The sequence below is a fragment of the Schistocerca piceifrons genome, chromosome X (genome assembly GCF_021461385.2).
Source record: "Schistocerca piceifrons isolate TAMUIC-IGC-003096 chromosome X, iqSchPice1.1, whole genome shotgun sequence".
NCBI classification, from domain to species: Eukaryota; Metazoa; Arthropoda; class Insecta; order Orthoptera; family Acrididae; genus Schistocerca; species Schistocerca piceifrons.
In genome coordinates this window covers 73,732,339-73,749,263 of record NC_060149.1, presented here as the reverse complement: position 1 = coordinate 73,749,263, position 16,925 = coordinate 73,732,339, and positions in this window count along the sequence as shown.

Here is a 16,925-nt window from a genome sequence, read left to right as displayed (position 1 = left end):
AGGGAGGGGGGGGGGGGGGTTGAGGGAGAGGGAGGGGGTGGGGGGAACGATAGATTAAGCGCCTGTCAATCCAAAGGAAATGGGGGTGGCATGGAAAAACACTTAATAGAACAATAGGTTAAGTACCTGTCAATCAAAGCAGAACAATAGGTTAAGTACCTGTCAATCAAAGGAGAACAATAGGCTTGTCCCTGAGTGCATGCCTGTCTTTGATATAGGTAACCCGCACTAACAAAATGCGCTTGTTCTCTCCTAGCCCTACTACTCACGTACACCCCTTCATGGCTATCATGTTTCCTGACGGCAGTGGCATTTTTAACGAGATAATGCGCAATGTCGCAAGGCCATAACTGTGTCTGAGTAGTTTGAGAAACATAGTGGCGAGTTTCAGTTGATTTGCTGGCCAGACAACTCGCCAGATCTGAACTCAATCGAGCACATCTGGGATGTGATTGAACGTGGCATCAAAGTTCATCACCCCCATCCCCGGAATTTATGGGAATTAGGTCACTTGTGTGTGCTTATGTGGTGCCAACTCGCTCAAGCGACCTACCAAAACTTCATTGCTTCCAAGCCGCAATGCGTCGCCACTGTTTCCTGCGCCAAAGGTGGACATACTGACTATTAGGTAGGTGGTCAGAATTTTTTTAACTGATCATTCTGTATGTCAGTTAATTTTATCCACGTTTATGAGCTACAGTGTAGTAACTAATAATACTCAAATCCTCCGACTGCAGATTAAACATAAAAAATCCTCAACTCTCACAATTATTTCTGTTTTTCTGTCGTAAGCACATTGGAAAACTGAAAATTTAATTAACAAAACGCGGTGCAGATTCTCTGGAGCGCCTCGAGTGGTTATACTGCATACTTTATGAGAAAGTAAAACGTCTTTTGATCGTTATGCGCTTTGAAAATGTTTCTTTTAAGAACACTGTCATTGGTACTGTCACAGAAACAGAGGAACACAAATGAGAGGACAGTCACCTTTCTTTGCAAAATGAGAACTTCAAGGAGAGGCTTCATAAGCTACGAATAACGTCACATTCTGAACCAAGAATTAGCTGGAAATCCGGTGCAAAAAACTGTGTAAAAGGGTGGCACCAGCGCATATGCACAGTGTTAGTTCGATTCAAACTACTGCTAACGGGAAAGGGGAAGCAGTTGTCATCAGAACAAGGAATAAGTCATCATTAAGCAAACTGTCATTAAGTCTATAAATATTGAAAGAATAACAAGTATCTACTCATAATGATTACAGTATAACCACTGCTGATGTATTGAAAGTAAATGCGGAGAGCATCCATGTTAAAGAGCTTTTTAACCTGCATTATGCTTAACACAGAGAGATAGCGAGATAACAGTACGTTCACCATGATGAGCGTTGTCCTTATTTTCACAATCGCTGCACGGTGTTAGTAACTGAGTCCCTGGTGTTATCAATTAGGAATGATGCCTCTATCCTGCCACAATACTCAGATGAGAATTATCAGAGTGTAATACGATGGCACAGAAGGGCAGATAGTTCCAGTACTTGCAGAGACGATTTGTACGGTGCAGATTCATGACGCTAAACTACTATTGCGTCCGATTGTAGCTCAGACTTTTTTTCTGCTAGCGGGAGAGTTATTCAGCAGTGGGTGAAAAGCATACACACCCTAGCACCCCACACAAAACACAGACTCATAATATGCCAGTTAATAGCAGTGAAATCCCATATGCTCGCGTCTTCCTGGCAGCGCCGTTTTTTCCTTTTTCTCCTTTTGCAGTAGACTGTCACGTCGTTTTGGAAGCGAAACATCAATTGTTACTGTCTACCACACCATAATTTATACCCACTAGCTCCCCATCCACCTACGACAACAACCGTGGAAGGTTCTTAAAATATGACACTGGATGCAATTTCTTACCTACATTATAAGCTTCTTGTTGTCAACTTTTTCGAGTGGTTGTTCTTCTGTTACTTTGAAGATGAATACATAAGGTAGATACTAGTATTTTATTGTGGTGAACATCCAGTGTCTTAATTCTTCCAGCTCCACCATTCAAAATGCAGTGAAAATGAGCAGAAAAAAGGCGCTTATGACTGATAAACAGTATTATAGTAGTAACTTATAGTAGTAACTAATGAAGTGTGGCGACGATGATAACGAACTCAAGTATTTCATAGGATTTTTTAGTTGATTTCGTTGTGGTCATTTTCAATTAAAATAGAAGAAGAGGATAAACATAGGCGACTGGAATGGCTATTGGAGTATTTTAGGGGTAGTGCTGCCAGTAAGAGGCCAGAAATCCATTGCTAGCGTTGCCTTCTGCTGGCCTGGAGCCTTGCCTAGCTTGTCGTGATCGAAATCACGGCCTCTGAGGGTTGCAGATAATGTTTCTTCAGTTGTTGTGGTGCAACACCATGTGATTCACTTTTTATCATTCAGTTGTTCACTTATATTTTTGGCATCCTACGCTTCATCTGCATCCATGGCACACTGAATGAGTGTTAGTGGTTTATGAGATTACACTACTGCACTGCTTAATCTAACACTGATTGGGACATAATTATTCCACACAGTAGCGGTCTTTAAGCATAGCCAGCATGGCAATAATGAATTACAGCAAATTTTCTTCAAATGTGTTGCCCATTTGTTGTGGAATGGTTTGCAGAATCTTGTTACTCACTATCGCTTGCTGCACTAGAGAAGACATATTGATGGTATTTGTTGTAGAGGCAACTGAAACATAAATTCGTTGAGTACCAAGCACATTTAATGAAAGCTACTGCCTTCCAGGAAAACAGATTTTTCAAAAGTGATACCAGGAATTTATTAAATTCCAAAAATTGTTATTACTGCAATCAACTTCAATGTGAGCCACACATGTTTGATCATTGCTGTGAAAGCAGGTGCACTAAACTCATGCAGAATTGAAGGATGTATTTTTATGGAATCATCCCTCAAAACCATTTCTCTATTAGTCTTTAGCAAGTTAATTGCATTTTGAATTTTTTCGTGAATCATTTCACCTGCCAGCAAAAATAAATATCACAGGTTTGGCAAAGTGAATTACATGATTGAGGGGTAATTTTGACAGTACAAGTGCCTGCTTTTCTTTCATTTACAAAGGTTTGATTAGAAAGTGCCTGATTAGGCTACACTCCCCATGAATCAAGGAAATGTTACCCAAATATTTCGAACTGTAAATACATGACACAAATAGAAAACATGTTTGAAGAATGTTTCTGGTACAATTTTTTTTATTAATGAAATTACTAGTGCAAAAACCAGTATTTTGGAGTAATTTTGCAGGACGTGTACCATTTAATGATAGCCTGTACAATGAAGCTGAAAAGAGAAGTACACAGACAGGATTGGAACCTGTATGGTCTGCATGATAGCTGTGAACTATGGCGACTGAGCTACTCTCACTACCATGGAACAAAAGTCACGTTATTGGTTAGGAGGTACACAAAAACTTCAAAATCGATTTCCTCGGAAACTAGGAGCCACTGGATGAGAAGCCAGTAGCCACGTACCTAGAACAGGTCACTCTATGACATACCTAAGACTTATCAAAATTTCTGATTTACAGGTCTAATGGTCTCCTTGTGAGAAATAGAAACCACTGGACATTTTGAACTTCTGCATTTGGAACAATGCTGCCCAAATAAATCCCATCGATGGTGTAACAGGCAACAATCATAGAAGGGAAGCTGATGTATATGACTAGTCCTGGTTTGCTTCTTCCAAAAGCGATATTAAGTACATCGACTGCAGCGTCATTAAAAGTAATGCACTGCAAAAACTCTCATACACTATGTTTATGTGATGCTAATACTAGAATGAACATTAAATACCTGTTTTAGTGGTGCAAATATAGACCATATCAGATTTGCGGACGACATAGTAACAATAATAATAATAATAATAATAATCGTAATACTAACAGAGGAATTATTAGAAAAAGGTGGGTTCAATAAAAACTACAGACAGTTGGAAAATGAGTAGTAATGAGGAGATCTAAAAAATACAGAGAAAATATTTGACATGATAGCTAATTGAGGATTAACCTTTGTTGAACTGAATGAATGCGAACAGGCTAAAGAAACAAATAGTCTTTTACTTCGGGAAGAATAAATCAACAACAGCATGGGTTAAAAAGTAAGCAAAGAACCAGAAAAAACATCAAAGTATTGGAACTAACGTAAATAAACCTTTTAGGGATAAAATATTGAATTTAGAAGGCTTTGCAAGCAGAAGAAATAAGAAAATGGAAACGACATAGACAGTAGAAGGAAAAGACAACATGGGAGAAAATAATGAGACATTTGAAAAAGTAGGGAACAATAACAGAGAAAGCAGAGGAATTGACATTCTTACATGATCCTAGTTGATAAATATGATAATAATAATAATAATAATAATAATAATAATAATAATAAGTGAATACCTGAAAACTATGAAAACATTTTTACGTTATTTGCTGTCCATACCTCCAGGAAATAGATGTCGCCTTGACAACGCTTGGCTTCATTGCATTCTCGAGAATATTAATGTAGGTCTGAATTTGCCACTGGGACCCTGCTCCCTGAGCTGAGATATAGCCCCATACGGCAACAGAATAGCGTCCACTTCTTTCTCTTTCGGCCCCTTTTACACGATCGACTTTGTTATTTCAATTGGCTACTCGAGACAACTGCGTTTACTGCAGCGCCCCAAGCGTTTGATTCACATATTGAGTCTCATCTGTTTTGAATTGTCATTTTCGTTGACAAGTCAGGTCATAATTGCCGGTGTTGTGAGAGCTGTCTGCTGTGCAGTTTCGTATATGAATTGTGAAAGTGAGGTTATGAGGGACTATAATTTTTGTGAAAAAGTCGAAATGTAGTAACAAAATGTAGGAATGAACAACAATGATAGAGTTTATTAATGCCCAAAGCAGAATTCATAGTGAAAGTTCTTGGCAAAGGTTATGTGGTAAATTCTCTACACTCCTGAGAACTGAAAGAATAGAAGAAGTGTCAGCCAAACATTTCAGAAAATATGCATTTATTTGTTCCAGAAAATATATACTTGCACACATTAGAAAATGCGTAGACCGCAGTAAATAGCACCAGTTTGCTTTATCCTTTGTATCTTGCTTTCGTGTGAAGTGTCAAATAACAAAGGAAATTATTTTTCTCGATCTATAACTCTAACTGTTTCGCTGTTGAAATAGTTTTCAGGAAAACACCGTTATCTATTTACCTTCTTATTTATGCATACTGTTTTTTTCCCTCTGTAAAACGCACTGGCGGCTCGTGAGTATACATTCTGGGTGTTCACAAATTTTTACATTCAGATAACTCTGAGAGTGTGAAATTAATAGCATCTGCTATGTAACAGTCACGCTTATCAACAGTTTTATACAACCACAGCCACTACCAATAATAATAACAACAGTAATAATAATAATAATAATAATAACAAACCCCGTGGAGGCCCAGGAAAAGAATAGGCCTCTGGTATGTTCTGCCAGTCGTAAAAGGCGACGAAAAGAACAAACCACTAATAGGGCTAACCCCCCTTTTAGTGTGATTAGTTGGTTCAGGACAGAACTAAAGAAGCCTCGGACAAGTGCCATCATGATCGGGGTCGACGTTTGAACCCTATGCCCGCCCACAATGGTAACAACACTGCTAACCAGCTGGAAAATAGAGGTGTTTTGCAGGATATGCTTCCTGCAACCACCCTAGAAGGAAAACAAAGACAGAGGATGAGATGGTCAGATGAAGTTAATTGACACCTCATTCTCTGTTATTACCAAGCAACAAACCTAGGAACCAACACAACTGGATACAGATCACAAGTATACATAACATTTATTACCAGATACCCAGAATTAAAATTTTTAACAGAACAACGACTAGCTGATCAGATCCGTGTAATAATAAAAAATAACAGCATACCCCTATCAGACTTAGAAAACATCAAACAACAAGTACAAATAATACTGGAACAAAATAATGTGCAATCAGAAGAAGAAGAAAATACAGTAATGGACTCAAACATCCCAGAGCAAACAGCGCCGGCCGCGGTGGTCTCGCGGTTCTAGGCGCGCAGTCCGGAACCGTGCGACTGCTATGGTCGCAGGTTCGAATCCTGCCTCGGGCATGGATGTGTCTGATGTCCTTAGGTTAGTTAGGTTTAAGTAGTTCTAAGTTCTAGGGGACTGATGACCACAGCCGTTGAGTTCCATAGTGCTCAGAGCCATTTGAACCAGAGCAAACAAACAAAGAATGGCATGCATCAATTAAACAATCAGAGGAAAACGAAACTTAAGACAGCCACCAGAACAAGCACAAATAGAACTCGAAGTAACACACATGTTAGATATAGAAGAAAAATTTCAGCTGACATATATAGAATACAAAGACACAAATACAGACATTAGACCATTCTTGCATAGACCGCCAAATAACCCACAAGACGAAACAACAATAAAAACTGTCAACACTATCATACACAACAAAATAAATGAAAACACAACTATGGAAGAGTTACAACTACTGGTTTATATAGGAGCACTCACTACACTTAATATACACACTAGGCAGAGATCAGAACCAACCAACACACAGAAGAAACCCGCAAAACCAGCATGGCAACACAGGCTACAGATCAGAATAGAAAAAATTGAGAAAAGACATCGGACAGCTAACACAACTTATAAGAAATGAAATGTCAGAAAAAAAACGAAAAAGGTTAGGTAAAATCTCACAACAAGAAGCGATAGAGCAATTACATGAAAAGAAGTAGAAATTACAAGCATTGGCCAAACGACTTAGAAGATACAAAAAAAGTGAAAATAGAAGGAAACAAAACCAAACATTCAACACAAACCAAAAGAAATTCTACCAGACAATAGATAACACACACATTAAAATAGACAATCCACCAAACATAACAGACATGGAACACTTCTGGAGCAACACATGGTCAGACCCGGTACAACATAACAGGCATGCACGGTGGATACAAGCAGAAACAGATACATACAAGATGATACCACAAATGCCTGAAGTGATAATTTTGCAACATGAAGTCACCCAAGCAATTAATTCTACTCACAATCGGAAAGCCCCTGGAAAAGATAAAATAGCAAATTTCTGTCTAAAGAAATTCACCTCAACACATTCACATCTAACTAAATTATTTAACAGTTACATTGCAGACCCATACACATTCCCTGATACACTTACACATGGAATAACTTATCTGAAACCTAAAGATCAAGCAGACACAGCAAACCCAGCTAAATATCGCCCCATAACATGCCTACCAACAATATACAAAATATTAACTTCAGTCATTACACAGAAATTAATGACACATACAACACAGAACAAAATTATAAATGAAGAACAAAAAGGCTGTTGCAAAGGAGCACGAGGATGTAAAGAGCAACTGATAATAGATGCAGAGGTGACATATGAAGCTAAAACCAAACAAAGGTAGCTACACTATGCATACATTGATTACCAAAAGCTTTTGATACTGTACCCCACTCATGGTTACTACAGATATTGGAAATATACAAAGTAGATCCTAAATTGATACAGTTCCTAAACATAGTAATGAAAAATTGGGAAACCACACTTAATATCCAAACAAATTCAAATAATATCACATCACAGCCAATACAGATTAAGCGTGGAATATACCAAGGAGACTCATTAAGTCCTTTATGGTTCTGCCTTGCTCTGAACCCACTATCCAACATGCTAAATAATACAAATTATGGATACAATATTACTGGAACATACCCAAACAAAATCACACATTTGCTATACATGGATGATCTAAAACTACTAGCAGCAACAAATCAACAACTCAACGAATTACTAAAGATAACAGAAGTATTCAGCAATGATATAAATATAGCTTTTGGAACAGACAAATGTAAGAAAAATAGCATAGTCAAGGGAAAACACACTAAACAGGAAGATTACATATTGGATAACCACAGCGACTGCAGAGAAGCGATGGAAAAAACAGATGCCTATAAATATCTAGGATACAGGCCAAAAATAGGGATAGATAATACAAATATTAAAGAAGAACTAAAAGAAAAATATAGATAAAGACTAACAAAAATACTGAAAACAGAATTGACAGCAAGAAACAAGACAAAAGCTATAAATAATTATGCTATACCAATATTGACCTACTCATTTGGAGTAGTGAAATGGAGTAACACAGACCTAGACGCACTCAATACGATCACAATGCCACAAATATAGAATACATCACATACATTCAGCAACTGAAAGATTCACATTAAGCAGAAAAGAAGGAGGAAGGGGATTTATCGACATAAAAAACCTACATTATGGACAGGTAGACAATTTAAGAAAATTCTTTCTGGAACAAGCAGAAACTAGCAAAATACACAAAGCAATCACTCATATAAGTACATCGGCTACACCACTGCAATTTCATAACCACTTCTACAACCCTTTAGATCACATAACATCAACAGATATGAAGAAAGTAAATTGGAAAAAGAAAACACTACATGGCAAGCACCCGTATCATCTAACACAGCCACACATCGATCAAGACACATCCAACACATGGCTAAGAAAAGGCAATATATACAGTGAGACAGAAGGATTCATGATTGCAATACAGGATCAAACAATAAACACCAGATATTACAGCAAGCATATTATTAAAGATCCCAATACCACAACAGATAAATGCAGACTTTGCAAACAATAAATAGAAACAGTAGATCACATCACAAGTGGGTGTACAATACTAGCAAATATAGAATACCCCAGAAGACATGACACTGTAGCAAAAATAATACATCAACAGCTTGCCTTACAACATAAACTTATAAAACAACACGTTCCCACATAGAAGTATGCACCACAAAATGTACTGGAGAATGATGAATACAAATTATACTGGAACAGAACCATTATAACAGATAAAACAACACCACATAACAAACCTGACATCATACTCACCAATAAAAAGAAGAAATTAACACAACTAATCGAAATATCCATACCCAATACACCAAATATACAAAAGAAAGCAGGAGAAAAAATTGAAAAATACACCCAACTGGCTGAGGAAGTCAAGGACATGTGGCATCAGGATAAAGTTGACATTATACCAATTATACTATCAATTACAGGAGTCATACCACACAATATCCACCAGTAGATCAATGCATTACAGCTACACCCAAACTTATATATACAACTACAGAAATCCATAACTACTGATACATGTTCAATTACCCGAAAGTTCCTAAATGCAATATAACATATACTGTACAGTTAAAAGGAAGTCACACTTGATCAAGGTCCATGTGACTTTCCGTTTTTGACCAGACATAACGTCTGAGAAAAGAAAGAAAGAATAACAATAATAATAATAATATTCATAACTTATCTGACAAAAGAAAGAATTGTTTCTATGGAATTTTGTTGTTTTGTACATAATTAAGTACCATTTAAGACAAGAACGAAACAGCTTTAGCAGCTCTCCATTTCGCATTTTTGAGTAAGTGGAAGTTTTCGTTCTTTTCCATATTTTCGGACAAATGTACAAGATCCCTGACAGACGTATTAGTTCACGTATTTATTTCCAGGCTGAAAATCAGATATTCTTGCGTTGTAGTCACGCTTATATGATTTTGTCACTCTTTGTTGTGTACATAGTTCCACATAGTCAGCGAATACACAACTTTCCCAATAGAGCGCACCCCGCTAAGCACAACAGCGCATGCGCAGCGCTCGTCCGTCTCCGCACTACGAGATGGCGCTGTCTTAGAGACGGACCAAATTCTGCTTCTGCTGATCCGCGTATTAATATGTAACGCAGCCAATGAGATTGCTGCTAATGTAGAACCTTTTCTTCTCGCAGATCACACTCGCGCAGTGATACATGGACGCTCGAGGTATTATAACGAGTGTACAGATCTCCGACTAGTCAGTCTGCTCCAGTCCGTACCAGTCTGCATTAGTCTGTAGTCAAGTTTCAGTCTGCGCCTAATAAGATTATCATATTCCTGTACATAGCCATGAAGATAAATGACTAGACACTTTGTCAAGTATCAGAGATATGTGAGAATAAGATTAACGTACCAAGAACAAAGAAACTTCAGATTGTCAATTGTAAACAGCATCCAGAATCCAGTTACATAATGTCTATGTTTTTTATTATTTTAATAAATGTGTGTGAAAATTAATCAAGTTCTATTTAAAGTTGGTCACTGTCAATCTGCTACTCTAAGTGTGCAAGTGGCATTTCTATAGTCTGACCTAAAGGCAGAAGATAAACACGCCACGATAAGACCACGAGACATATTGCTGACCTCGCCTACTTCATTAGAGCGACAAGCCAAATAATCTGATGGTGTGAGTACCGATGGTCTTACAGTATGCACACAACATTCTTCAGTCAAATTATCTGTTCTTGGAGGCCCTAGCTCCTTTGCCGCTAATTTTTTCTGGTAATTTACTTTTCTGTTCCCAGAATGAGATTTTTGCTTTGTGTGCTGATACGAAACTTCCTGGCAGACTGAAGTTGTGTGATGAGCCAAGACTCAAGCTCAGGACCTTTGCCTTTTCTAGGCTCTACCAACTGAATCACCCAAATTCAACTCATCCATTACCTGTCCTCACAGCATAACTTTCTTGTTACCATTTAAAACAGATTCCACATAGCTTATGTTTACACTGGATACAAAATCCGATTCCTGCACAGTAAACAAACAACTCAAAACACAAACGCCGTTTGTGAAAATGATTAAACTCAAGTAGTAATGTCTACCAACATGGTCACTTGACTAGAATAGGAATGAGGCGCAGAGATCTATAAGCGCCTAAAGCATACTGCTGTCAATCCCACATTTAAGTGAATATCAGAGAAACCAGTGGTACAGCTTGTAGCGAATTTTCTTAAATATAATGTTGCCTAAAGCACAGATAAACCTGATTCACAATAATATCAACAGATATCAGAAGCATGAATAAATGCTACAATGTCACAATCGATAGTGATGTGCTTTATGCCTTTATGACTTTCAGGGCCTCAAATAGATTACTGTGTGACAAAATTCGCACCTTGATATACTACACTATGTGATCAAAAGTATCTGGACACCTGTATGAAAATGACTTACAAGTTCGTGGTGCCCTCCATCGGTAATGCTGAATTCAATATTATGTTTGTCCACCCTTAGCCTTGATGACGGCTTCCACTCGTGCAGGCATGCATTCAATCAGGTAAATAAATGTCGTGTGACTAGGGCCTCCTGTCGGGTAGACCGTTCGCCGCGTGCAAGTCTTTCCGCCACAGGCCGTGCATTATGAACAGGTGTTCGATCGTGTTGGCAGATGCAGTCGCCATCCCCCAATTGCTCTTCAACAGTGGGAAGCAAGAAAGTGCTTAAAACATCAAGGCAGGCGTGTGCTGTGATAGTGCCACACAAAACAACAAGGGGTGCAAGCCCCCTAAATGTAAAACACGACCACACCATAACACCACCACCTCCGAATTTTACTGTTGGCACTACACACGCTGGCAGATGACGTTCATAGGCATTCGCCATACCCACACCCTGCCATCGGATCGTCACATTCTGTACCATGATCGTCACTCAACACAAGGTTTCTCCACTGTTCAATCGTCCAATGTTTACCCTCCTTACATCAACCGAGACGTCGTTTGGCATTTACCAGCGTGATGTGTGGCTTATGAGCAGCCGCTCGACCATGGAATCCAAGTTTTTCACCTCCTGCCTAACTGTCATAGTATTTGCAGTGGATCCTGATGCAGTTTGGAATTACTGTGTGAAGGTCTTACACATTACGACCCTCTTCAACTGTCGGAGGTCTCTGTCAGTCAACAGACGAGGTCGGCCTGTACGCTTTTGTGCTGTACGTGTCCCTTCACGTTTCCACTTCACTATAATATCGTAAACAGTGGACCTAGGGATGTTTATGCGTGTGGAAGTCTCGCGTACAGAGGTATTACACAAGTGATACCCAACCACCTGACCACGTTCGAAGTCCGTGAGTTCTGCAAAGCGCCCCATCCTGATCTCTAACGATGTCTAATGACTACTGAGGTCGATGATACGGAATACCTGGCAGTAGGTGGCTGCACAATGCACCTAATACGAAAAACGTATGTTTTAGGGGTATCCAGATACTTTTGAACAAAATGGTTCAAATGGCTCTAAGCACTATGGGGCTTAACATCTGAGGTCATCATTCCACTAGACTTAGAACTAGTTAAACCTAACTAACCTAAGGACATCACACACATCCATACCCGAGGCTGGATTCGAACCTGCAACCGTAGCAGCAGCGCGGTTCTGGACGGAAGCGTCTAGAACCGCTCAGTCACACGGCCCGGCAATACTTTTGATTGCATAGTATATAACTCATCTAGAAACCCACAAAACAGGTTCATTGTCAGTACAAATTTAACATATACTGACGTCCGATCTAATTTTACTGCAGTATATAGTTCGTGAATTAGCATACCTAAGGAGTGGCTATATCTAGCAGGATTTATACCAAGCGATCAGGGATAAAATTCTGCTACATTGTGCTACCACCTGCTGGCACTGATGTAAACTACTAGTTGAATGGTAAGGCTAGCTAGCTAGCTGAACACATTGTGAAGCATGGACGTTGTTTATCAGATGAGTATATATTTGGCCCATAAGAGAATTATGTCATGCAAGTTGCGCATGCGTAAAAGCTCCTTAAAACGTGAACAACTGGAGGTGTGCTAGCGACCCTGATGGCAAGTTTCATGGAGTCTATAGGAGAAGTAGCTCGTTAGATTTAAGTGCCCTATATTTCAGATTGCAACATCTATGTTACGTTTAACAGCATTCAAACAAAAATAACCAAAAATCCGCAAGGTGTCGAAACTTAGGGTGCCCACACACTGTTGTGCTCTTACACAGCAGCCGCCACTGGTAAAACGTAAATGCTTTATGCTTTCACATATTTCGTCTCTTTTTGTAGGAGAACACTAGCAGGTAGGAAAAAATACAAGGTCCTTGTGTAATAGTTCAGTGTGCCACACTAACAAAATAAACAACATAAGAAACATTAAGAAGACACGAAAACACAAAATACATTTCTACAATAAGAGTTAGCTAGACCAGAATAGATTATAACTTCCGATGTTAGCAGACACTGCCATAGTCCCCTGTCTATGCTATGCACAGCATGCCGCATACCCGGAAATTTAGAAATCCACGGTTAACACACTCTACAGATCGTTGACATCATAGACACACTCGCATCGTGGAAAGTTGCTGGTTCACATGAGGGCACGAATGGCGCACAAACTTCAAGTGGTCGATTTTGATCAGAAAGTCGCTTATGTAAAACGGGCTTCAACAAGAAACGTCGGACTGAACCGCTCTCCTCGCGGACGGTACACATAGTAATATCAAAACCGTTAGATGTTAATAAAACCGCTCACAAATTCAACGAAAACATTTATTGAACAAGTGCAACGTCATAAAAGTGTAACTATAATAGAAGGCAAACCGATTTTATGAATGGTGTTCTGCACTGCAATTACGCAAGGCCAGTTTTACATAAGACGCTTGCATATATGATAGTACACACAGCCAGTTTACTGATATCACACTTGAACTGGGACATTACTCACTGAAGAAAAGATTTTCACGTCAGAAAATATGACTCTGCTCCATTCAAAGGCAATGTATTCTCTCGCAAAAGCAATGCGCTCGATCTTCTGATACATAGTCAAGCGTTGCTTTAAAGCAGCTTTTGGCACTAAAGTTCTTTATCTTTCAAGCTCCTGCTCGCGGTTCTTGTTCTGCCAGGACACTCAGAAATCTCTCCTAGGTGACGGCAACTGAGGAACGGATTGGTGCGTATGTTGTCGAGCAGACGTCGGTCGTCTCTCTCACTGCACACACTGGGTCGCTCACTCCCACATCCGTGGATTTCCGGAAATTTATGCAGAAGTGTTAAGCTGGTCAACTTATTTAAACACTCACACAGACAGATATTGTTTCAATAATAAACGATTGTGAATAGTGAGAAGTGACACCTTGTTTTTCGCAGTAAACTCATTTTGTTACTAATTAAAACGCTGCGAGAAGTGAACATTATTTCACCACAAATTACCTGCCTGCATATATTTAGGGTTACTACAACAGTGGTTGGTCCTTGGACGAAAACACAGCAACACAGCCAACATTTTAGAAATCCAACTTTGTTAAGGAGGCCCTATAAACAGTGTTTTTCCTGTATTTCAAATTTTTTTCTTACTAACGCATGTGTGGCTCACTAGTCATTATTTGGTGAAAACAACAGTTTTTAGCTTCGCCATTTCTCATTTATTTATCCATACAGAATTAACAAAGTTAGCAAGAAAAACACATCTCATTTACTTTCACCATACATCAGTCGTGTCTGAATCCTAAATGTTGCAAAGAGTGATGAAACGTATATCATTCACAGTGCCCTGCTTGAAAAAGCCAGCCAAAACATCGCTAGCTAGACTGTCACCTATAATAGCTTTAGCAACGTCTCCTAGGCTTTTAAAATAGGGTAGAACAACAGTCTCCTTTCTGGGTGCTTGAAGTTCCACTTCACAGTCACTTTCCTTTTCCCTAGGTTATCTCGGCATACTAGTCTGGTCGAAACTGATAGTTTCCTGGCTGACAATCTCTTATGGAACTAGCCAGTTCACAAAAATATTGATCTATAGTCTGTGGTGTAACTGCTGCCGTGGCATGTTCTTTAACTCGATAAATATCTCTTTGCCCCTTTTGTTCCGAGAAAATTGTTTTTGAATCAAGATTCTACCACTCCCTTTACATCAAGGATCCCCTGTACGACTCATTTAACATAAAAGATTGTTAGTGGACGTCTTCACTCTGCTGTTAAAGCTGATATGAAAAATAACTTTTCCTTCATTCAGACTGAAAACAGTGGGCCAACCATAAGGATTCTGCTGTATATTTTTTACCCTCCTCTGAATCAAAGACTCTGGAACTCCAAACTGTTCTCCACTTTCTGTTTTTTACAATTCCAGCTGCCTTCTGTGTGGGACTGTCACTAAAGGTATCTTAGGCTTTTGAAGCCATGTCTCGTTAAACAATGCTTTCCCTCACTAAAACCTGAAAACAAAACAATGTAAGCATAACTTATCAATTACTTTGAATCAGTTTTGTGTCCTAACTTGGAACATTTACTGTAAACACACATACAAGTCAAATGCAAAAAGATTTAAACAAAATATCGTGGCTAAGCCTTTATTACAGCACTTTAGGGATACCAATTATTTACCTGACTGGATTCGAATATTAGCAAAGCGAGGTTTGTGATGGTAAAGATAAATAACTTTTACGTTTTTTATAATACTTGTATTCACATAAAACGTGTTACGTGGTACACACACAAAAAGGAACTACTACACAAAGATGGTCCGTATCTCATGGACATCAATGACAGAGATGGAATAAGGAGCCAGATGAGCAACACAACAACACTACCACTGAATCTGGCCAACTTTCAACATATGAACAAGATACAAGTACTGCTCTCTAGCAAGTGGTTTAGTTAAAGATTTATTCTGAACAGCTCACCTTAGTTGCAATAACAACTCACAAACTGAAGGTCTGTTCACTGGAACAGCAACTGTAATTTGTTTGCATTGAATCAACAGCCAGATCGAATCTCCCATACAGTGATGCAGGTGTACCAACTGTCAACATGAAAGATAACAAAATATCTCGATTTAGGATGCTCTCCCAGGTATGGGCATTTGACTGTATCTTGTTTGCAAAATTAATGTGTTCAAAAAGCACTGGGAAACTGCATCAAAATTAATACATCCAGAGATGCACACTAATAAACATATGACTCAGTCGCTAATGGTAGTCCACATTTCACGGTTAAATTATTCAACAGCTTGTCCAGCCCTGCAGCCAAGCGACTAGCGCGAGGTTTGGTGTTCTCGTAAAGATAAGTTATTTTAGATTATAAAACACATAGATTAGTACTGATTACGTGGTAAATAAGTGTGTTAGTGTGCCGTTTAAGTGTACCATTAAAGGTTTCATTTCTCATTACGTAATATAGCAGAAAACGCGAAAAGACCGTACAGTCGTATTTTCTGTTTACGTTCTGCTGCAGCAAATCTATAGAATTTCGTTTAGTTGTTCCTTGCTCTCTCCAGCAATTTAACTTAGCGTACCTCTTCATTATTTAACTAGCATTTCCGGAAAGTAGCGTAAAGTTTAACTTGTTGTTTCAGAAACTTTGCACTTTTGTTTTTGTTTACACACAGTTGCGTATAGGCCAAATTTGTGTAACCATATTTTCGTGTTTATCTGTAATTTAACTGACTTATTCTTAATAAATTATTACGTTTATCATGAGTGAAAAGTGCTTGACTTGCCGTAGAATTGTTAGGTCGGGGCTTTGGTGTGATGGGTGCTGTAGTTTTTTCCATGTGGGTGACTGTAGTGGCGTGGGAATAGGGGAAGTAAATGAGACTCATCAGTGGTTTTGTAGGATTTGTAGTAGAGATAGGAAGATACTGGAACAGGAGGGGAAAATTGCTGCCCTTCAGGCTGAGTTAGACAAGGCCAGGGGAGATCTTGACAGGTTAAGGAGGGAGAAGGGTAAAGAGAGGTGGGAAGTGGCAACAGGCAACAGGAGGAACAGGCCTAGAACTTTGTCTGACAGCTTTATGGTGAATGTGGAAAATAGATTTGACCTGTTGCTTCAGTTAGAAGCTGGTGAGCCTCAAGCAGTTACAGGTGTAGACAGGGCACAACAAACTTTCAGCAGCAAATTGAAAAGTAAGAATGTAGGGAAATCAGTAAAGAGAAAGAAAGTGTTGTTGTTAGGTAGTTCCCAT